The following is a 23,296-nucleotide window of genomic DNA, read 5'->3' on the forward strand; positions in this document are numbered from 1 at the left end:
GGAATGGGATGGACTTTAAAGTCCCTTCCAAGCCAAACCATTCTGGGATTCCATGAAGATGATGATGATGATGAAGAGCCTGTTTTCCACGGGGAAGCAGCATCTGGAAATCCTCCAGAGTGGTTTCTCCCAGCACACAGCACTGCCCTGAGGCCCTGGGCGCAGCCATGTCCCATTTTGGGTCCTGCCTGCCTTTGCCATCCGTCCCTCCTCCAAACCCTGGGATGGAGACGTGGGGCTGTGCCCCCCTGGAGTGCCCCCACTGCCCCCTTCCCCTGGCACCTTCAGCATCCACACTGCCCGAGCATCCAGTGCCTTTTGCACAGAAATAATTGTAGGTTCCCAGCAAATTCCCTTTGTCCTCTAAAAATATCCCTCGGCCCCGGCTGACCATCCGCAGGTCCGGGGCCCTAATTGCTGATTTCTGCTAAAATCCGACATTTTGGGGGCAGGAGGGAGGAGCACGAGGGAATGAGCCACTTCTGGGAGGGGGACTGCATTGTCTGCTGCTAAGTATAGCCTCCAGCTTTCATCCTGCCCTACAAAACCCTGGAATTTTCAATTTTCCTCCAGCCAGATGGGGAAGGGTTTGTGGCACCGGCCAGACGGGGGTAAAGAGGGGAGGGAGCTCTCCCCTCCCCGTGGGCTGTGCTTAAAAAAGGCTAAATGGGAATGAATTTAATAAATCCCTTAAAACAGCCCCAAAAAACCCAAAAAAAGTCCAAAACAGACCAAACCAGCCCAAAAAAAAAGCCCCAAAATAGACTTAAACCAGCTCCAAACAGCCCCAAAACAGCTTCAAACCATCCCAAACCAGCCCCAAACCAGCCTCAAACATCCTCAAACCAGCCCCAAATATCCTCAAACCAGCCCAAAACATCCCATTCCTGCTTCATCTCAGCACGGGGGATGTCCCCAGGGGAGGGAAAGGTCCTCGAGTTCCCATCCCGGCCACGCTGGCTTTTCCCTGGGATGCTCCCTGCTGCTCTCTGCTGCCTTTCCATGCCTTTCAACGCTGACAAAAAACCTGCCCTGAGGCCATCTCTTCTCCACTTCCAAATTTTGCAGCTCCCATCGCTATTCCGGGTTGGCCAGAGAAGTCAGAGGTTTGGGATTTATAGGGCGAGCACGGGCAAATGCCAGTTCGATGGAGCAAAAAAAGGAAATGTTGCAGTGGTATCCTTAATTTACTAATTAAATTCCCCCCCCCCCCCCCCCCGCTTTCTCCTGCTGTTCAGCAAGGATGGCTGTGCCCAAGTAGGTGCTTGACACTGCATCCTTTTTAAAATTTTTTTTAAATTTATTTTTTTTTAAATCAACCCTCCCAAAACAAGCACGGCTGGATGTGCCCATCAGCATCTGGTGATAATTAAAAAAAAAAAAAAAATCCCCCGTGTGCCTGTGGCTTTTTTAGGGGATTTCTGGCACCCTGAAATTATCCCTGGAGCCTTTTGATGAAAGCAGCCATGTGGGGGTCACTGTGGAGGGATGCTGGGGGGCTCCAAGGGGGTGCCAGGGCTGCGGGGACACCTCTGGGTGGCATTTTTGGGGATGCTGGGCTGATGTGGCGGGGCTGAGCTCCCCGTGAAGGGCAGAGGAGGAAATTGGGCACCGAAGGAAATTGGGCACTGAAGGAAAATGGGCACCAAAGGAAACTGGGCACTGAAGGAAATTGGGCACTGAAGGAAATTGGGCACTGAAGGAAATTGGGCACTGAAGGAAATCAGTCACTGAAGGAAATTGGGCACTGAAGGAAATCAGTCACTGAAGGAAATTGGGCACTGAAGGAAATTGGTCATTGAAGGAAATTGGGCACCAAAGGAAATTGGGCACCGAAGGAAACTGGGCACCAAAGGAAATCGGTCACCAAGGGAAATTGGGCACTGAAGCAAATTGGGCACTGAAGGAAATTGGGCACTGAAGGAAATCAGTCACCGAAGGAAATCAGTCACCGAAGGAAATCAGTCACTGAAGGAAATCAGGCACCGAAGGAAATTGGTCATTGAAGGAAATTGGGCACCAAAGGAAATCAGGCACCGAAGGAAATCGGGCACTGAAGGAAATCGGTCACTGAAGGAAATCAATCACTGAAGGAAATCAGTCACCGAAGGAAATCAGTCACCGAAGGAAATTGGGCACCAAAGGAAATCAGTCACTGAAGGAAATCAGTCACTGAAGGAAATTGGGCACTGAAAGAAATCAGGCACCGAAGGAAATCAGTCACTGAAGGAAATCAGTCACCAAAGGAAATCAATCACTGAAGGAAATCAGTCACTGAAGGAAATTGGGCACCGAAGGAAATTGGGCCCTAAGGAAATCGGTCACCGGGGGTTGCTGTGGAAACAAAGGCAGGGGAAGCCCTGGTGGTGGCAGCCCGGGGAGGATCGGTGGAGCCCGGCCCGGGGAGGGTGGCACAGAGTCCCCCGTGTGTTGGGAAGGATGGATAAATAGAATTATCCATAAATAACACAGCCAGGATGAGAACAGTCCTCCCTGCTAGCCAGACAACGCCCCTGCCTACGGATGGGTCCAGGGGTCGAGTGAACTGTTCCATCTCACCCCAAAATGTACAGTTCACCCCACACCTGTGACCCTCCCCTAAAACATCAAGTGCTGTGACCCCATTGGCCCCAGCCTTGTTCCAGCCCACCTTGAAGCCCCTGATAAGGGGCTCTGAGGGGTCGGACGCTCTCTTGGATCTTCCCCCTTGCTATGAATAAATTGGATGTCTAACCTTTTGTCTGCTTACCTCCTCACAGTTTGGAAGTTCCCTTGTTCATGTATTTGTTAGTTCCACCCCTATGTATTTGCCCCTACACCCAGTTTACACCCCCAGTTAACTCCCTGAGTGTCTCTACCCCTTCCTGCCATTGGCACCTTTGTTAAAATCCTTTGTGGAAGAAATCCTAGCTGTTTATTCTGCTGTTACTAGTAGTTTGAAGCCCTTTCTGTCCCTTACACTGCGTTGGGTAGTTCAGAAGTTGCTCCCAGGGAAGACTTCCTGTTTCCCAGAGGGCCAAGCGTCTGCTGAATATTAATTACTGGACTTTGACATAAACCAGAATGGACCCAGACAATGAGCCAAGAGCAGAGACAGCAAAATTATCTACTCCTACATGCCGGGGCAGTTTCAAGGAGCTGGAGAGGACCCTCAGAATTTCTGAAGCCCCTCGCTGTAAGCTCAAGGAGCCAGAGTGAGATAAACCCCCCGGACCAACGCGCTACAGGAGTTTTTTGATGTATCCTACAAGGGTGAAGACTCTGATCCTGCCGTGACTGACAGGCTCGTCCACCCCTCCTCTGGGACTCACCTGGGAGCAGCGTCGTCGTTTGTCGTCGTTTGTCGTCGTTTGTCGTCGTTTGTCGTCGTTTGTCGTCGTTTGTCGTCGCTTGTCGTCGTTTGTCGTCGTTTGTCGTCATTTGTCATCGTTTGTCTTCATTTGGTCATTTGTCATAGTTTGTCTTTGTTTGTTGTCGTTTGGTTTGTCGTCGTTTGTCATTGTGGTGTTTGTCGTCGTGGTCGTGGTGGTGGTCGTGGTCCTGAACCCCAAGCCCCCAGCCCATAGGCCGTCCTTTCAATAAAGGCCTTATCAAGAGAGGAGCACAAAGTCTCCTGGCCCCTTCATTTACCTCACCCCTCACAGGACCTCCACCCTCTCCCAGAGGATCCTCTTGTCTCTCCCCTCCCCATCCCCTCAAGCCTCACCACGTGCTGGGTCTAGAAGCTTGAAGACCCCTTTTCGGGGGGCTTCAAGGTGGGCTGGAACAAGGCTTGGGCCAATGGGGTCACAGCACTTGATGTTTTAGGGGAGGGTCACAGGTGTGGGTGAACTGTACATTTTGGGGGTGAGATGGAACAGTCCACTCAACCCCTGGACCCATCCGTAGGCAGGGGCATTGTCCGGCTAGCAGGGAGGACTGTTCTCATCCTGGCTGTGTTATTTATGGATAATTCTATTTATCCATCCTTCCCAACACCCGTGGCCCCAGGGTGGCCCCGGAGGGCTCCCGCTGCCGCCCCTTTGGGATGCTCCCAAAACCAGCTGCGTCCCACAGCGCTGCTGCTGCTGCTGGCACGGCTGCTTGGGGCTGGTTTGGGATGGTTTGGGCTGGTTTGGGCTATTTTGGGCTGGTTTTGGCAGTTTTGGGCTGTTTTGGGCTGTTTTGAGGATGTTTGGGGCTGGTTTGAGGATGTCTGAGACTGGTTTGGGGCTGGCTTAGGATGTTTTGGGCTGGTTGGGGCTGGTTTGGGATGTTTGAGGTTGGTTTGGGCTGCTTAGAGCTGGTTTGGGATGGTTGGAGATGGTTTGGGGATGTTTTGGGGCTGGTTTGGGATGTTCGGGGCTGGTTTGAGGATATTTGGGGCTGGTATGGGATGGTTGGGGCTGGTTTGAGGCTGTTTTGGGGCTGTTTGAAGCTGGTTCAAGGCTATTTTGGGGCTTTTTTTTTGGGCTGGTTTGGTCTGTTTGGGGCTGGCTGGGGCTTTTTTGAGCTGCTTAGGGCTTTTTTGGGGGGGCTTTTTGGGGCTGTTTTAAAGATGTTTTGGGGGTTGTGCTCCTCCCCAGCTCTGCTGTACTCCCTGCCCCAGCCCTGCCTGAGGGACACAGCAACTTCCTTTCACAAAACCATGGAATTCCAGAATGGTTTGGGTTGGAAGGGACCTTAAATCCAATCCCATCCCACCCCCTACCATGGCAGGGACACTTCCACCATCCCAGGCTGCTCCAAGCCCCAATGTCCATCCTGGCCTGGAACAATTCCAGGGATTTGGGGCAGCCCCAGCTGCTCTGGACACCCGTGCCAGGGCCTCACACCCTGCCAGGGAAGGATTTCCATGAGGGCTGGGCTGGGGCAGATGGAGGAAAGGGAAAAGCCACCTTATAAAAACCCCATCCCTCATGTTTCCGAAATCTTCCACCCCAAATCCCCCAAACTGGGCTGATATTGACTGAAAAAAAAAAATTAAAATACGGAGTGATCCCTAAATGGGAACTTTGTTTTGGGAAGGGTTTGAGGGACAGGGAGGGGTTTGGGTGTGCCGGGGGGATGGGGGCTGTGGGTGAGGGAAGGGTTGGGAGGGATCCAGGATTTTGGGGGGGCTCCAGGGACATGGAAGGATGCAGGCAGGGGGGGTTTGGAGCAGTGCAGGGGGTGAGGGAGGGCAGGGATGGGTTTGGGGGTGTGATGGGTGCAGGGATGGGTCAGGGCGCGGTTTAGGGGTGTGATGGGTGCAGGGCGGGTTCGGGGGGAGATGTGGGGTGCGAGGGGGTGGGTGTGGGAACTGTGGGTGCAGATGGGGGGGACAAGGGGCCATGGAAGGGAGCGGGGCAGGGACGGGGACAGGAGATGGGCAGAGGCAGCGGGGTCTGGGCAAAAGCGATCCGCAAACGCCGGGAGAGCGCAGAGGAGAGCAGAGCAGCAGCAGCAGGAGGAGGAGAAGAGGAGGAGGAGGAGGAGGAGGAGGAAGTCGGGGCTGAGCCGCTTCCTGTAGGCAGCGGGATGAGCGCAGACAAAGCTGGGTGGGGACTCGCCGCTCGGGGCTGCTGCTGACCACCACCATCCTCCTCCTCCTCCTCCTGCTGCTGCTGCGGCCGCATCCCTCCGGCCCTCCCTCCTCCATCCTTCCCTCCATCCCAGCATCCCTCCGTCCGTCCCTCCATCCCTCCGTCCGTCCCTCCATCCCTCCGTCCGTCTGTCCGTCCCGCCGCCGCCCGCCCCGCGGGGACCGGGGCAGCGCTGCCAGGTAGGGCTGGGGGCACTGGGGGCACTGGGAGTACTGGGAGCACTGGGAACACTGGGAACACTGGGAGGGCTGGAGGTACTGGGAGCACTGGGAGCACTGGGAGGGTTGGAGGACTGGGGGTACTGGGAGCACTGGGAGCACTGGGAGCACTGGGAACACTGGGAGGGCTGGAGGTACTGGGAGCACTGGGAGAACTGGGAACACTGGGAGCGCTGGCATTGGCCACCCCGCCCGCCCTGGCGCAGGTGGGGCTGGGCAGGGCGGTCCCCACCCCTGTCACCCTCTGTCACCCCCTGTCACTGACCCCCCGTGGGGACCGAGCGGCTCCTAAAGCGGCAGCAAATCCCCCCCAAAATCCCGCAATCATCCCCGCAATGCCACGGGGACCCCGCGCTCCCGGGGGCGATGGGGGTGCCACCCCGCCGGGAAGGGTGCAGGGAATTCAGCCTCGCAACAAAGGTTGGGTTTAAAGGGTTTGATCCTCCTTAATCAGCTGATTTGCCAGCGCAGGCAAAGCTTTCTCCGGGGATGAATGAGGCGTAGTGTTCTTTCTTTCCTGATTTTTTTTGGTTTTTTGTTGTTTTTTTTTTTTTTTTTAATCACGGGAAGGAAGGAAGGAATGAACGGGGAGACTTTCCCAACCCCAAATCCCTGCAAATCAGCTGGGATCAGCCCCAGGCTGGCTCGGAGGGATTTGGGGGTGATGCCCATGCAGGTGCATCCTGCCATCCCTACAGCTCTGTCCCTCTCCTTTCGATCCAAATCCGTGTTTTTCCCAGCGGTGCTTTGGGTGAAGCATTCCCGGGAAAATCGCCGGCGAGATGAGCTTGAGGAAAACTGGTCCAGGCTTCGCTTGCCCAATGGGAGGGAGGAATCCAGCAAAGAAAAAAAAAAAAAACAAAAAAAAACCAAAAAAAACCTGACCCAGGGAAGATTTGGAATAGAAACGAGAAGGAAATTCCCGGCTGTGAGGGTGGGCAGGCCCTGGCACAGGGTGCCCAGGGAAGCTGTGGCTGCCCCAAATCCCTGGAATGGTTCCAGGCCAGGTTGGCCAGGGCTGGGAGCAGCAGCAGGGGAAGGTGTGCATGGAGGGAGTGGAATGGGATGGGCTTTAAGGACCCTCCCAATCCATGGCGGTGATTCCACCGATTCTCTCCTCCTCGGTGGAAAACGATTTGTATTTAAGGACAATCCTGGCGCACGGCGATACCCCCCTCATTAATCAATTACTCATGAGCTGCTAATGAACTTAGAGCACGGTGCCCAAAGCAGCAGCAGCGATCTGCCTCTGCTCTTCCTGCTGCTGCCTCTGGGGTTCTTTTTCTTTCCCCATTTCCCCCCGATCCTCCCGAGGATCCATCTCGGCAGCGATGCCGTGCTCCTCGCTCCTGGAAAAGGGGCTGGGGCCGTGTGGATGGGTGGCAGCAGCCTGCAGCCAGGCACTGAGGATTTTTCCTTATAACTGCATTTCCCCGAATGCAAGCGGAGCGTGCGATTTTAATCCTCTTTCCTACCATATGGCCGCTGCCTGGATTGAAATATGACTCAATTAATTATTGCCAGGAAAGCCCTGGGGCCAAGCCTTTCTCTGGGAGGGGGTTTGGAGGTGCTCCCGGCGTTCCAACGGGGCTTTTCTCTCCCCCGTGCTGTGGGATTCAGGGATGTGGCTCAGCCCCATCCCAGCCCAGCTTCTGCCTTGACCCTACAAGGGTGGGCATCACCCCAGCTGCTCCTTGGCACCAGTTTTGGGGGGTTTTTAGGCATTTCCAGCCTTGAAAGAGCAGGAGGGGATGCTGCTTGATGGAATGGGGTGCTGGCTGCTCACCTGGAGTCTGGCAGTCTCAGCATCACCTGGATAGTGACTGGAGGCAGCTCGTCCCCAAAAATGGGATATTCCCAGCTGGGGAGGACCTGTGCTCCTCACACGGTGCCTGCACGTGCCCATCCTCTCTCCCAGATCCCCTGGGAGCTGCCAGCTTTGCTCCCAGGGGATGATGCAGCAGCGTGAAGGATCTCGTGGGGTTTTCTCCTTGAGCTGCTGGTGGCTTGGTGGGGCACGTTTGGGATCCGGGGGAGGTGATAACTGAGGCTGCTTCATGGCATGGGCGTTCTCAAGAGCGAGGAGCAGGAAATCCTAGAGGGATTCCCATGGATTGATGGCTGTGAGATGGTGAAGAATCTCCATTATTATTATTATTATTATTATTATTACTGTTATTAATCCCCATTCCCGCCTGCTGCTTTGCCGCGTCATGCCAAATGGAAAATGCAATAAAAATGCAATTTTCCCGGGGTGGGCAGTGCCATCCCACCTGGTTGCTCCCGCTGGAATTCCAGGGGCTCCTGAATCCCGGTGAGTCACCGGAGGAGGACAGCCAGGCGCCGGCGCTGGCTGTTTCCATAGTAATTCGGGCTGGAGAGACAATGCTGGAGCCCCACGGACCCCCCCCCCCGTGTCCCCAAAAAGCGCTGCCCGGGGGCTGCCGTCCCGCTCCATCCCGCTCCATCCCGCTCCATCCCACCGGGATGCTCCGGGCAGCCACGCCCGGGCCACGGGCGCTGCCAGCGGGGCTGCTCCCTCCCGCTGGATCGCCCCGTTTAGGGCGGGGATTTAGGGGTTCACCCTGAGAAAATGGCATTTTAGGCACTGGGACTTCTCCGAGGTTGTCCCTCCTGTGCCCGGAGCGGGATGGGAAAAACGGGATGGGAAAAGTGGGATGGGAAAAGTGGGATGTGTCCGTGTGTGTTCACAGCCAGCATGGAAGAGGGAGGATCGAGCTGAAGGATTCGGTTGGATTTTCAGGTTTTCGTTCTTTTCAGGCTCTTCTCTTGCTGTTCTCCCTCTCTGGGCTCAGCATCTTTGTGGGGAGGAGGGCTGAGAGCAAAGGCAGTGGGAATGAGACCCCATTCCATGGAAAAGGAGGTGGCTGCGTCCTGCTCCACTGAGCAAAGGATTTTTTTCTTCTTTTATTCCCTGCTCACCTCCAGCCCAGCCTCCCTCGTGCGTTTTTCCTTCTGGGTGCCTCATGTATGGTGCAAAGCCCCAAATCCACTCCTTTTAGAGCACAGGAGGGGCCTTGTCCACCCAAAATCCCCGGAGGGAATGGCCAGGGGGGCTCGGGGTGGCTCGGGGTGGCTGCAGGGACAGGGGCTGTGGAAGGACAGGGTCCAGCGGGATGGATTTGGCTCCATGGAGAAGCCAGGCTTGCTCCAAACCCCATCCAGAGGGGCTGGGATGGTGCTGCTGTGGGGTGGATGTTGGATCAGGCCAGTGGTTAATTAATGATGCCTTTGATTAGGGATGTGCCAAGGAATGGAGGTGCAGGGTGGGCAGGGAGGCAGCTGGAGGCAGGAGCAGGGAATGACAGGAGCAGGGAATCACTGGATAAGGGGATCAGGGAATCACAGGATCAGGGAATCACAGGATCAAAGAATCACAGGATCAGGGAATCGGGGGATCAGGAAATCACAGGATCAAGGAATTATAGGATATGGGGATCAGGGAATCACAGGATCAAAGAATCACAGGATCAGGGAATCAGGGGATCAGGAAATCACAGGATCAAGGAATTATAGGATTAGGGGCTCAGGGAATCAAAGGATCAAAGAATCACAGATCGGGGAATGACAGAATCAAGGGATCACAGATCAGGAAATGACAGAATTAAGGGATCACAGATCAGGGAATGCCAGGATCAGGGAATCACAGATCAGGGAATGACAGGATCACAGCTGGCTTGGCTTGGAAAGGATCTAAGAGACCATTTGGGATGGGCTGGGATGCAGCTGAGGCTGGACTCTAAAATCACTCATCTCCTGCACTTCATGTGGGAATGATGGACTCCAAGCACCAGGACCGGTGGGAATAAAAATCCCTGCTGAAATGACATTGGGCCAAGCCTTGAAAAAGCAGCACCTTGCAGCTGGGGCACCCTGGATAATTCCTGGGAAGCAGCTGCACCAGGACCTGCTTATCCTCCCAAACACAATTAATTTTCACCTTATCTCGTCCTTCCCTGCCTTTTCACTCAGCACTTTCCTTCCCCTCTGGTCTGTCATCATCACCCTCGTTAGAGCCCGGGTTAATTAGTTTATCCAAGGGAAGCTCTGGAGTTCTCTGCTGTCCTCATGCAGATTCCTGAGCTGCAGGTTGGTTATTCCAGGGGTGCTGCTGTGCTGCCAGAGGAGATAAAGCTCCTTTAGCTGAGCTGCTGGCTCACTTTAAGTGGTTTATCCTCCTCTTTGGGAAGGAAAGCTGCCTCTGCCCATCCCCTGATGCTCCCTAGGAACAGCTTTCCTGCCTGGAAAGGTCCTGGATGGGCACTGCAAGAGGGATCTGTGTGCCTTGGAGCTCATCAGGGATTCGTGCTCCTTCCCGGGTCACATGAAATGCCCCAAAAAGGGAAAAACCCTTGGCAGAGCACAGGGTATTCCAGCTCCTCGGTGTTCCCGGTGTCACGGGGCTGCTCAGCATCCCTCCTCCGGCCAGGGGGGACAAATCCCAGCCCCAAAGCTTGGCTGCTCCTGCTTCTCCTGTGCCTCCATCCCTGCAGGCAGAGCCAGCAGCTGCGGTGGGGACCGCGGGGACATCGGTGCCCTGGTGGGGACATCGGTGCCCTGGTGGGGACATCGGTGCCCTGTGCCACCACCGGTGAATTCCAGCACATTCCTGGAGTCAATCCGTGCTGAGCATCCTCCCTCTGCTCCTGCACCTCCTGCGGGGGAAGAGCCCCGGTGTTCCCAAGGTTGGCACCTCCGGGAGAAGGGTGGCACCGCGGGGGCGGGTTCATGTGCTAATTACGCTCATTAAGGTCATTAACGTCCGGCTGCTGTCGTGTCGCTTCAGGCTTAGAATGGTGGAATTGTTTAGGTTGGAAAAAGCCTCTAAAATCTTCCCAGCGCAGCCATTCCCACCCGTGTCCCCAAGTGCCACCATCCACATTCTCAATCCCTCCAGGGGTGGGCACTCCACCCTGGGCACAGCGTGCCAGTGCCTGAAATTCCTCTGAATTTTTTACCAATTCCCTTTTAACGATTTGCTTTTCCTGGTTCCTTTTCCAAGGAGCAGAGGTGGTGCTGAGGCAGGGAGAGCCACCCTGGTGGTGGCTCCCTGGGGACGGGCAGAGTGTCCCTGTGCATCCCAGAGCCTGCAGGGATGGGGAGGAGCTGTTTGCTCTCTTCTTCCCATCTGGGCTGTGTCCCAGGAGCTGGATTGGAGCTGAGGAGTGTTGGACCTGGTGCAGCATCCCCCTGGGATGGCACAGGGAGCGCTGCCAGGGGTCCAACAGGCACAGCCCGGGCTCTGATCCCTTAGGGGCAGTGCTGAAGGGATGCTGGGAGGATTCTTCAGGTTCCACTTGTCATGGAATCATCCCCTGAGCTGTAAGTTCTTATGCAGGAGCTGTGGGGTTGGAGGAGCTGTGCTTTGGGGTGGTTTTGGGTGCAAAAGCACCGAGCTGTCAGCTGACGTGAGATGCTCAGCACGGATTTCATTCCTCTTTGGTTTTGTTTTGAAGCAGGGAAGGGAGGGAAGGAGGATAAAGAAGGTGTTGGGAGTCAGGGGTGCCAGAAAAATGTCTTCACAACCCCGTTGTCACCAGGAGATACCGGGACAGTGCCGAGGGCTCTGCCTGTGACGTTGTTTTGTCTGCAGCCAAAGGGGCTCTGCACAGAAACCTTGGGAGTAACAGGTTTGGTCTGAGCCTCCTGAGGGCAGGAGAAATTCTTAGTGCCCAGAGGAGCCATGGAGCTGCTCCAAGGGCTGGAGCCGGGCTGGGAAAACTGGGAATATTCAGCTCCAGGGAGAGCTCAGAGCCCCTTGCAGGGCCTGGAGGGGCTCCAGGAGAGCTGGAGAGGGACTGGGGACAAGGGATGGAGGGACAGGACCCAGGGAATGGCTCCCACTGCCAGAGGGCAGGGATGGGTGGGAGATTGGGAAGGAATCTCTGCTCTCACCCATCACCCAGGGCAGGTCAGAGCTGTCCCATGGCTGTGGTGTGAGTCCCTGTGGGTCCAGGTGTCCCCAGGGTGCCCTGCAGGAACATGGCTGGGTCTTCTCCACGTTCCTTCTGAGGGACTTCCTGTCCCCCTCTCTGGTTCTGCAGCAGTTTGGGGTCCTCAGCTGGGACCATCACAACCTGCCTGAACCTCTTCTAATTCATCTCCAGGCCTGTGGCTGCTGCTGGAGCAGCTCTGATCCCACTTCAAAGGGCTCAAGCAGAGGTTCCCCACCTTGGGAAAAGCTGAACATGGACCAATCTTCCATGGTGGATTCCATGGATTTGTGTAGAACCTTGGGAAGGGACAAGAACCCGGTGGGGACAGAGCTCCTGTGTCACCATGGGACAGCTTTAGGGGTTGGGAAAGGCTTTGGGTTCAGTTCTTGCTGCATCCCTTGGATGTTTAAAATCCTGGAGACGTGGTGGTGTTCGTGTGGTGCTGGCAGGGCTGGCTCCATCAAAATCCCTTGCATTATTTAGCAGCTGATTTAATAGAATTGCTCAGCCTCACATCCTTGCTCAGGGGTTTGCATCTGCCTCTGGTGCTTCCCTCACTCCCCGCTTAATGCCAGTGCTGGGGGAAACTCTCCCTCTTCCTTCCTCCCTCCACCCCATGAATAAAAAACGGGGAAGAAAGGGGATAAAATGCTTATTTTAATGCAGTGAGCCAGGCTTTAGGAGAGGTATAAGCAGCAAATAAGGGCGAGGTGCTGATTATTATTTTTTAAGCCTAAAATCTAAGCCCTGTGTACGTGTTTCTATTAAATGGTGTAAAAGGCTGGTTTGGAATCCACGCTGCTCCTGCATCCTGCCTGGAACAAAGAGCAGCTGCTTCCAGTGACTTCAGAGCTCAGGAAAAAGACAGGAGCCCACCGAAACAGAATTTGCCCAGCAGCAGGTAGGCAGGGAAAGGTGTTTAACCCTGAGGGAGGCAGCTCGTGGAGCAGTGTGGTGATTGCAGAAGGATGAAACCTCTGGGGGTAGGCACGGGTGTGGGAACCCCGGCCTGGGTCAGGGGCTCTGTGTGGTGGAAAAGTCTCTCCTCCAACCCGAGCTTCCAAAGAAAAACTCTGCAGCCTCTTGTTGTCTGGTCTCAAGGCAGTTTATTGCAAGTTATTGAAAAGATTTTCTTCTGGGGCTGCTGTGGTTTGCTCAGAGCTCAGGCAGAGGCACACACACAGCCTGACATCCTCTCTGACTCCTTTTCTTCTTCCTCTTCTTCTTCCTCTTCTTCTTCATCATCTTCTTCTTCTTCTTCTTCCTCTTCTTCTTCTTCTTCTTCTTCTTCTTTGTCGTCTTTTTCTTCGTCATCTTCTTCTTGTTCTTCTTTGTCTTTGTCTTCTCCCCGCCCAGGGCTGCTGCTCTCTTTTATATGGTACATTACATCTTACATGTTCACAGTTTTTCCCCAATGCCTATTACCTATATTAAATGGTAATTTTCTACTCTAAACCAATCTGTGAGTGCCAACATCACCAAGAACATGGAGGTGAGGAAGAAGAAAGAGGAGGAACAGGACCAGCCAAAATTCCTCCATTTTAAAACCTCTGACCCCCATGTACAAAGTAAAAACCCCCTGTACAGGTGCTAAAAACCCCCCTGTACAATACTAAAAAATTCTCCCCTCTACTTTGTAACTACCTCTACTCTAATATCTAAACTTTTGTGACTTCTTGTTCCACCTCCAAAGTTGGTAACTCATCCCATGGCTCAAACCCAAAATCACAGCTGTTTGCAGCTGCCTGCCAGGGTCTCAAATGCTTCTGACCAGGGCCTGGAACCTCCAAAAATGTCTGAGGGACATCTTGAGTTCCGACACTCTGGCACAGCTGGAGCCCCACATTCACCTCCTCCCCTCAGACTGGGGGTACAGACACTTCCCCTCAGCTCGGAGGCTGCTGCTGTGATATTTAAAATTTGACAGACATTTTCGTGAACAAATGTAACTTCTTCAACCAGTGCAAGCTCACAGCTCCATCCCCTGTCCCAAGGCCAAGGCTGGCCTTGCTCAGGGCCACCCCAGGAGCTGCTCCACGGCTGCCTGGAGCGGGTGAGGACAGAGCAGTCGTGTTCCTCTGCTGGAAGAGGCTGGTTTGGAAATGCAACGTTAGCAGTGCCCCTTGGGTTTGTCCCATCCCCATGGAAGGCACGGACACCCCGGAGTCCAGGGTGGTGCCTCCAGGCTGATCCAGCAGTGCCAAAATCCAGGTTTAGGGGGGGCACACTCATCCCATGGCTCAAACCCAAAATCACAGCTGTTTCCAGCTGCCTGCCAGGGTCTCAAATTCTCCTGACCAGGGCCTGGAACCTCCTAAAATGTCTGAGGGACATTTTGAGTTCTGACCCATGGGGAAAAATGAAACACCTGAGGGGTGGGATGGGAGGGAATCCGGCTGTCCTGTGCTGTTCCATCCAGCCTTTGCAGACTTCCTGGGGCTTGGCATTTTTCCTCCTTTATTCTTTTTTTTGCCATTTAAGTGTGAAAACGCTGCCCAGGCTGTGCCAGGGCTGTGCCATCCCCACGGGGCAAAGCAGCGCCCTGGGCTCAGCAGGAAGCCTGGCAGGGATGCTCTGCCAGGATTTTTGGGAGGAACACAGGCTGCTCAAGGGGTTCTGTAGGGAAGGTGAAGGTGAGGTGCTGTGTGTGGAGGGTGGTGAGAGATGAGGGTGGGTGAGGACAGGCCAGGGAATGGGCTGGGAAAGGCTCTGAGGGAGCAGCTGGGCAGGGAAAAGCCAATTTTGCAGTTTTGCAGGAGCAGCGTGGTCAGGGAAAATGTAGGTGGGTCAGGCCTGGAGCAAAGGGAAGCTGCTGAGCACATGCCCCCCCCCCCCCCCCCCTTTTTTTTCCTCCTTTTTCACTTTTTTCCCCCCCTCTCTTTTTCCCTCTTTTTATTTATCTATTTCCCCCTGCTTTTGTACCTTTTGTACCTTTTTTTCCTCTTTTCTTCCTCTTTTTTCCTCTTTTTTTCCCCTGTTCTTTTTCCCTCTTTTTTCCCCTCTTCTTTTTCCCTCTTTTTTTCTTCCTCTTTCCTGTCCTTTTCCCCCCTTCCCCCCCTTTCCCCCTCCTCTTTTTTATCTTTTTTTCTCTTTCCCCTTTTTCCTCTTTTTTCCTCTTTTTTCTTCCTCTTTTTTTCCTCTTTTTTCTTCCTCTTTTTTTCCTCTTTTCCCCCTTTTCCTCCCTCTTTTTTCCCCCCCCTTTCCCCCTCAGAACCCTGCTAAACCCTCCCCTGTTCCATGTGGATCCCCCACCTGCACATTGGGATGTGGCCCTCAGCAGGTGCTTTCCTCACTTCAGGGATGTGAAACCCTCACAACCCCAAGACAGCAGAGTTCTACCCCACAACCCCCACCTAAACCCCACCAAACCCCCCAAAATTATCACAGAACCCCCAATTCCATGTGCTGCGGCCACCATTGGAGCAACTCTGAAGGCACCAGCTGTGAGAAACCTGGAAAAGAAATTCTGCTGCTGCTGCCTCAGGCTCCCTGCCCCAGTTCTGCCACGCTGGCCGTGCCCTCCTCTCCTCATTCCAGGTGCAATCCCTGCCTCCATGAGCAGGGCCTACTTTAGCCTGGAGTGCAGCAGGGCACAGGGGAGGGAGAGGCAGCAGCGGGGCAGGGAGTTCAAATTAATTGGGATAATGTGGGTCAGAGCAGCAGCACCCACAGCCTAATTCTGCCAACCCGCCCAAATAACCCGGTTTGAGCTCTGCCAGGGCTCCAGCCCTGCCTGCAGCCCTGCCCAGATCCCCACACGCATCCCTGTGTGCATTCCTGTGTGCATCCCTGCCGTGGGCAGGGTTTGAGAAGCCAGGTGTGTGCTGAGGAAGGCAGGAGCCTGAAATGGAAAATGTAAACCCCCTCCCTCTGTTGTAATTTTGAAATTGAGGGGCGCTCAGGCAAAGATATGGGAATAGGAATAGCATTTATTAGGGAAATTAAAAATACAAATGCAATAGTACAAAAAAACCAGAAAACAAAGCAGTGCCAGAGTGAGAGCAGCCCTGTCCCCTGAGGGTCAGGGAGTGGCTCAGCCCCATCCCAGGGGGGCTCAGCCCTCCTGCAGTGCCAGCTGTGCTTCTGCTGGAGCAGGATCTGCACAAGGGGGGAGTTTTCCTTGGAGCTCCAGGGCTGGGGGAGATGGGCCTGGGCTCCTCTGGGAATGCAGTGGGAAGGAAGCTGCTCCTCTGGGAATGCAGGGGGAAGGAAGCTGCTCCTCTGGGAATGCAGGGGGAAGGAAGCTGCTCCTCTGGGAATGCAGGGGGAAGAAAGCTGCTCCTCTGGGAATGCAGGGGGAAGGAAGCTGCTCCTCTGGGAATGCAGGGGAAGGAAGCTGCTCCTCTGGGAATGCAGGGGGAAGGAAGCTGCTCCTCTGGGAATGCAGGGGGCAAAGGCTGCTGTGCTGTTCCCAGGTCAGATTGGATCCAGGTAGGAATGTTTGGCTCCTCCCCTGGGCAGAGCATCTCCCCATGGATGATGGAATTTTCTGAGCCATGCAGGGACACTCAGTGGCCATGAACAGAAGATAATTAATAATTAATGGCCATGAACAGCAGAGATCTCCTGGAGGGAGGATTGGTTATAGAAGAGATAAAGAAACTGCCCAAAGAACAGAACAGAATTGCCCCAACTCTGACAGATGGGGACAGAACACACACCCACATTTCCAACCTAAAACACCAGCCCTGCTCCCATCCCTGCCTGCATCAGCTCCTGCATCCCTCTCTGGACCCCTGTGTCCCTGTCTCTGCCTCTTTCTTCATCCCTTCCTGCATCCCTGCCCTCATCCTCCTCAGCTTGGAGGCTCCCATCTCACAGCCTCAGCTCTGCCAGGCTGTGGAACATCAGAACCAGAACAAGCCACAGTAAATTAATTTTCAAAGTTACGGATTGTGGAAATACAGAATGCACAGGGGATTTTCTTTCCCCTTTTTTCCCCCTCCTTTTTTGCTTTTTTTTCCCCTCTTTTTTTCTTCTTTTTATTTCTCTATTTCCCCTCCTTTTATACCCTTTTTTTCCTGTCTTTTTCCTCTTTTTTTCCCATCTTTTTCCTCTTCTTTTCCCACTCAGAACCCTGCTAAACCCTCCCCTGTTCCATGTGGATCCCCCAGCTGCACATCGGGATGTGGCCCTCAGCGGGTGCTTTCCTCACTTCAGGGATGTGAAACCCTCACAACCCCAAGACAGCAGAGTTTTACCCCACAACCCCCACCTAAACCCCACCAAACCCCCCAAAACGATTACAGAACCCCCAATTCCATGTGCTGCGGCCACCATTGGAGCAGCTCTGGATGCTGTAAAAAAACCTGGAAAAGAAATGGAATCCCTGAATGCTTTGGGTTGGAGCAGACCTTGAAATCATCCAGTCCCACATCTGTCATGGGCAAGGATAATTCCCACTATCCAAATTGCTCCAAATCCATCCAACCTGGCTTTGAACACTTCCATGGATGGAAGGAAAATTAATAGTAAAAAAAATAAAAATATAAAAAGGTAAAAAAATTCCCAACCTTGTTCCTTCTGTGACAAGGATGGGAAGAGAAATACCAGGCAGCAGCCCTGGGAATTCTGGCTACACTCTCAGCTGGGCTGTGACCCGTTTGCTGTATTTGAAGCTTGAAATAGAGCCTTATGAGTAATGTGGTTCAGGTGCTTATCACCAATTAATTAATTCTTTTGCATGGTGGATACCTAATTAAAGCAGTCTCAGGTAATTCCTTGGGGGGAGGAGCTCAAATTAATGGGGTTGCTTAACGGGGTTGTTTCCCTGCTGCTGTAACTTGTTGGGTGATTCCCAGAGGCTGGAAAGGGTCATCGGGCTCCCTGTGAGTGTTACTTAAAATAAAATTCTAATAAAGGTTTGATTGGGGTGAAATCATTGGAGGATGATTTCTCATCACGAGGATTTCTGCAGCCCAAGGCTTTGCCTGCTGCAGGTTTTTTTGGGGGAAAAATAGTGAGGCTCTAGCCAAAAAAAAAAAAAAAAAAAAGCAGGGATTTGGGGTTTATTTGAGCTGAAAGCTGATTTGCAGAAAGGTGGGGCCCAGCAGCTTGGCACAAGCCATGGCAAAATCTACATTTTCCTTCCCATTTCATGTGGTCACATGGAGGGTGCCCCTAAAATAGGATTTTTTTAACCAAATCAGGGCAATGTCTTGTCCCAGTTCCTCTGGGCTGGCTGTGTCCCCGTGCCAATGAGCAGGGATTGGGAAATCACGGAATCATTTAGGTTGGAGAAAATCCCCGAGGCTGTGGAGTTGAACCATTCCACAGCCTTGAATTTGGGGTGGTTTGCAGGAAAGCATGCTACAGTAAATTCCTTTTCAAAGTTATGGATTATGGAAATACAGAATACATAGGGGATTTTTTTTCCTTCCCCCTTTTTTGCCTTTTTTCCTCCCTTTTCCCTCCTTTTTTTATTTCTTTTTTCCCCCTTCCTCCTTTTATAGCCTTTCCCCCTCTCATTTTCCTTTTTTTTTTTTTTGCCCCTCAGGAACCTGCTAAAGCCTCCCCTGTTCCAGGGTGAGTTTGTCCCTTTCCAAATCCTCTTGGAAATGTGGTGTTGACACAGCCAAACACCCAAATCCTCTTGGCAATGTGATGCCGGGAGAAACAACTCCATTTGCAGCTCTCCCTTCATCTCCCCTTCCCTTTCAATCCTCATTTCCCATCTTCCCATCGAGATCCTTATCTCGACCCTGGCCAATCCTTGAGAGCAGGATGTTAAAAAACCAAAACCCATGACTGGATGTGTTAATTAACATGAAATAATAGCTCTTGGCTGCTTCCCTTAATTAAGGGTCAGGAGTTCAGAGCTGGAGGAGCAGATAAGGCAGAAATTCCTCCCTGGGAAGGTGGTGAGGCCCTGGCACAGCTCGCCCAGAGAAGCTGTGGATTCCCAATCCCTGCCATTCCATGCCAGGCTGGATGAGCAGCCCGGGAATAGTGGAAGGGGATTGGAATGGGATGAGCTTTAAGTTTTCTTCCAACCCAGACCAGTCTGGAATTCTGTGCTCTGTGTGCTGGAGATACTCTAATCCATCCCTGGATTTTGGGGAATTTCTCAAGCTGTGTGTTCTCCTGTCCTCCACCCCCTGTGCTGCAGCAGCCTCTGTCTCTTGGTGACCTCTGGGTGTTGTTTAACATTTCATTGAACCTTAAAAACCCAACCCAACCCCCCAGAAAACCCCATTAAACCTTAAGGCATTTTCAAAATTTGGACAGTATTTGGGAATCTTTATTTTCCAATATTTGGGCATCTAATTCCCTGGTATTTAAGCATCCTGATTCCTCAAGATTTGGACAGCCTTATTCCCCAGGATTTGGACATGCTTATTCCTCAGTATTTGGGAATATTTGTTTTCTAGTATTTGGGCATCCTAATTCCCTGGTATCCAGGCGTCCTTATTCCCCAGGATTTGGAAATCTTTATTCTTCAGGATTTGGAATCTTTATTCCCTGAAATTTGGACATCCTTATTCCTCAGTATTTTTGAATCTTTAGTATTTGGGCATCCTTATTCCCTGGTATTTAAGGATCCTTATTCCTCAGGATTTTGACAGCCTTATTCCCCAGGATTTGGACATGCTTATTCCCCAAAATTTAGACATCCTTATTCCTCAATACTTGGGAATCTTTATTTTCTAATATAATTGGAAAATCCTAATTCCCTGAAATTTGAACATCCTTATTCCTCAGTATTTGGGAATCTTTATTTTCTAGTATTTGGGCATCTAATTCCCTGGTATCCAGGCATCCTTATTCCTCAGGATTTGGGCATCTTTATTCTTTAGGATTTGGACATCCTTGTTCCCTGAAATTTGGACATCCTTATTCCACAATACTTGGGAATCTTTATTTTCCAATATAATTGGAAAATCCTAATTCCCTGGTATTTAGGCATTCTTATTCCTCAGGATTTGGACAGCCTTATTCCCCAGGATTTGGAAATCTTTATTCTTCAGGATTTGGAATCCTTATTCGCTGAAATTTGAATATCCTTATTCCTCAGTGTTTGGGAATCTTTATTTTCCATTATTTGGGCATCTAATTCCCTGGTATTTAGGCATCCTTATTCCTCAGGATTTGGGCATCTTTATTTTCAGGATTTGGACATCCTTATTCCCCAAAATTGGACATCCTTATTCCTCAATACTTGGGTATCTTTATTTTCCATTAATCTGAGCATCCTTATTCCCTGGTATTTGGACATCCTTATTCCCTGGTATTTGGTCAACCTTGCTCTCCAGTATTTGGGCATTCTTATTTCCCAGTATTTGGACTTCCTTATTCCTCAGTATTTGGACATCCTTGTTCCCCAGGTAGAATTTTTTTTTTTTCCTTTATATGGGCATTTTTATTCCTCAGTCTTTGGGTATCCCTGAATTCCTCAGGATTTGGTTGTCCATGTTCCCCAGTATTTGGACATCCTAATTCCTCAGTATTTGGGCATCCTTATTCCTGAGGATTTTAGCAGCCCTGAATTCCCCAGTATTTGGACAACCTTAGTCCTCAATATTTGGGCATTTTTATTCCCTGGGTATGCAGGAATTTTTTAATTCCATCTTTATGGGCATCCTTGTTCCTCAGTATTTGGGCATCATTATTCCCCAGGCATCTGGGAATTCCTTATTTTCCCTCTATGTGGGCATTTATATTCCTTGGTATTTGGACATGTTATTCCATCTTATTCCTCAGAATTTGGGCATCCTTATTCCCCAGGTATTTGGCCAAGGTGAGGGAACACCCAGAGCCTGATCTGCTCCCACCACTGGGATTATCCCTTGTGCACCAACACTTTTTCCCAGGATTTTCCCCCAAATAACAACCCTCCAGCAGCCTGGGGGTTTGCTCAACCACCAGTGCATTCCCTGGTGGCATTCCCATGGTTCTGGACCCTTTTTCCAACCTTGGAGCAGGTCTGTGCTCCCTCCCTGTGGGATGGAGAGAGCCAAAATCTTGTAGGAACAGTGGCAGGAGGGACCAAAGGAGATGTCCCAGGCTGCTGATCCTTCACCTGAACAATCTGTTTTAAAAAAAAAAACAACCACAAAACCCCTAAAAAACAAAAAAAGGAAGTGGAGGTTGGTTCCTGTTTGCTTCAATTTGAGCTGTTAGGGGCCTGAGAGAAAACCAAAAACCAGCTGAGGGCCACGGGGCAGGGACTGCTCCAGGGAAAGGGGACACACCAGGAATGTGGGGCTGGAGCCTCCTGACTCCAGCTGGGCTTTCCAGGTGAGTGAAGGGCACATCCCATCTCTGACAGAGCCAATCCCAGCGCTCAGCTCTTCCTTTAAATCAAAATTAGGGAAGAGGAAAAACACACTTTTGCCTTGCCTTGATAATTCCCATCCTTGGAAAGGCTCAAGGCTGGGCTGGGGGTGCTCACCTGGAGAAGGGAAAGCTCCAGGAAAACCTCAGAGCCCCTTGCAGGGCCTGAAGGAACCTTCTAAACAAGGAGAGATTTTTACAGGGCCTGGAGTGACAGCAAAAAGGGTTTTCATCTAAAAGGGTGGATTCATGCTCAGATATAAGGAAGAATTTTTTAATGGGAAGGTGCCCAGAGAAGCTGTGGCTGCCCCTGGATCCCTGGAAGTGCCCAAGACCAGGCTGGACAGGGCTTGGAGCAGCCTGGGATGGTGGAAGGTGTCCCTGTGAATGACATGGGGTGGGACAGGATGAGCTTTAAGGTCCTTTCCATCCCAAACCATTCTGGGATCAATAATTGAGGCTGAACCAGGAGCCCATCCCAGCCCTCCCGTTTGGGTTTGGCAGGAGGGATCGGATGCTGCCAGGATAAGGAAGCTGTTTCCATGGAAACAGGCTCGTTTCTCCACTCCCTTGTCTTTTAATTCATTTATTTATTTATCTGCCAGCACATCTCTGACCTGCAAGCTGCTTCCCGGGGATTTAAACACCGGATTGGACATCCAGGATAAAAAATGGCTGGGAAAGGGAATAAAATCCTTGTGGAGAGGGGCTGGGAGCTGTGGCTGGAACCACCACTCAGGATTAAGGTTTTCTTTGCCCCGTGGAACAAATCAAACTCAGACCAATTTATTTCCTTCAGGAAAGAGTGAAACATGGGGAATTTGGGAGTGTTAAGGCTCCTTTCCCAGACAGATCTGCAACTCCTGTTGGGATCAGTGGGATTAGCCCATCTCCCACCCTCTGGAAAACGTGGCTCTGCTATTTTCTATTTTGCCTGTTGTATTTTTATAGTTTTCTGGGTATATTTAGCGATTTTATTTTCAGCTGAGCCACTTATTTTTAGCCATGGCTTTTAGCAAAAGCCACAAGATGCCTGGCAAAGCCAGCCAGCCCCTCAGCAGGGATTCCCACGCTCCAGCCGGACGGTGACCCTATTCCCAGTTATTCCAATCCTGGCTGGTTTTGGGGAGGAAAAGGCAATTTTTGGGAGATCTTGTTTGTCTCAGTGGGGATGCAGCAAGATGGGCTGGGCTCAGCTCTTGGGAAGCACATGGACAGGGAGAAATCCCAGCAGGAATGAGATTTGGGACAAGTTTCTCCATTATAAAACCCAGCCTGGAACCATTTTTGGACCAAAAACCCTTTTTCTGTCCAAAAAAAAACCCCCTTTCTGTTAAAAAAACCCCCTTTCTTTCCAAAAATCCCCATTTTTTGGACTAACCCCCACCCTGGGTGATGCCTGCCTGGTGGGAACAACCCTGATCCCTGCTCTCCCCAAAATTCTGGCTGTCCCAGTGGGGTTCACCCGCTTTGCTATAACTGAGTGGAAAATGCTGGTGCATCAGGGATGGAAAATATGACTTTTTTTGCAAGGAAGGAGCAGGGAGGCTGCTGCTTTCACCCCAAAAAGGAGCTGTTTTCAGGGTGGGTGGGGTTGCTTTTGGTCTTTGTTGGGGAGGAAGGGAGAGGTTTCAGCCTGGCCAATGTCAGCACTTTCTCTTTCATTCCTGCTTTTCCTTTTGGTTCAGAGGAGAGAGATGGGTTTTATGGAAAGGAGAGAAAAAAACCTCGCTGGGAGGTGAAAAAAGTCTGGAAAATTGAATCATAGAATTATCCAGGTTGGAAAAGCCCTCAAAGATCATTGCATCATAAATTCTGGAATGGTTTGGGTTGGAAGGGATCTTAAAGCTCATCTTTGTCCATCCCCTGCCATAGCAGGGACACCTTCCACTATCTCAGATTTCTCCAAGCTCCATCCAACCTGGCCTTGGACACTTCCAGAGATGGGAAAATGCCATTTTTTTAAACATTCAGGAGAATTCCAATCTCCACCCATGCGGACCTTGAGCTAAAACCCAACTAAAAGAAGAGAAAAAAAACTTCTGGAGGTGCTTAAGCTGCGATTCCGTGGGTTTGGAGCTGGAGCTGGTGATGGATCCAGCAGAAAGCACCCAAATTCCAGGATCCTCTCTGCTCCACAGCCTCTCAGCTCTGTGCAAAGCAGGCAGCAGCTGCTGCTGATGAGGAACTGCCAAACGAAGCTTAATGACTCCTACAAGCAGAGCTGGCAGCTCTGGGGTGCCAGAGCCCCACAGGAGCCCGGGCTGGGAGGGAGGAATGGGAT

At 51.9% G+C, this 23,296-nt stretch overlaps 1 protein-coding gene across 1 annotated transcript in view; it reads left to right on the plus strand.

Moving 5' to 3' along the window:
- Positions 1–5,507: 5,507 nt before the first annotated feature.
- The window catches only part of GNG2 (G protein subunit gamma 2), a 28,735-nt gene continuing 10,946 nt past the window's right edge, over positions 5,508–23,296 (plus strand). Inside the window, exon 1 of the mRNA XM_021538449.3 lies at positions 5,508–5,743. The gene's annotated coding sequence lies outside the window, so the exon portion shown is untranslated. The remainder of the gene's footprint in view (positions 5,744–23,296) is intronic.

This window comes from Lonchura striata, chromosome 6 (genome assembly GCF_046129695.1).
Source record: "Lonchura striata isolate bLonStr1 chromosome 6, bLonStr1.mat, whole genome shotgun sequence".
Classification (NCBI taxonomy): Eukaryota; Metazoa; Chordata; class Aves; order Passeriformes; family Estrildidae; genus Lonchura; species Lonchura striata.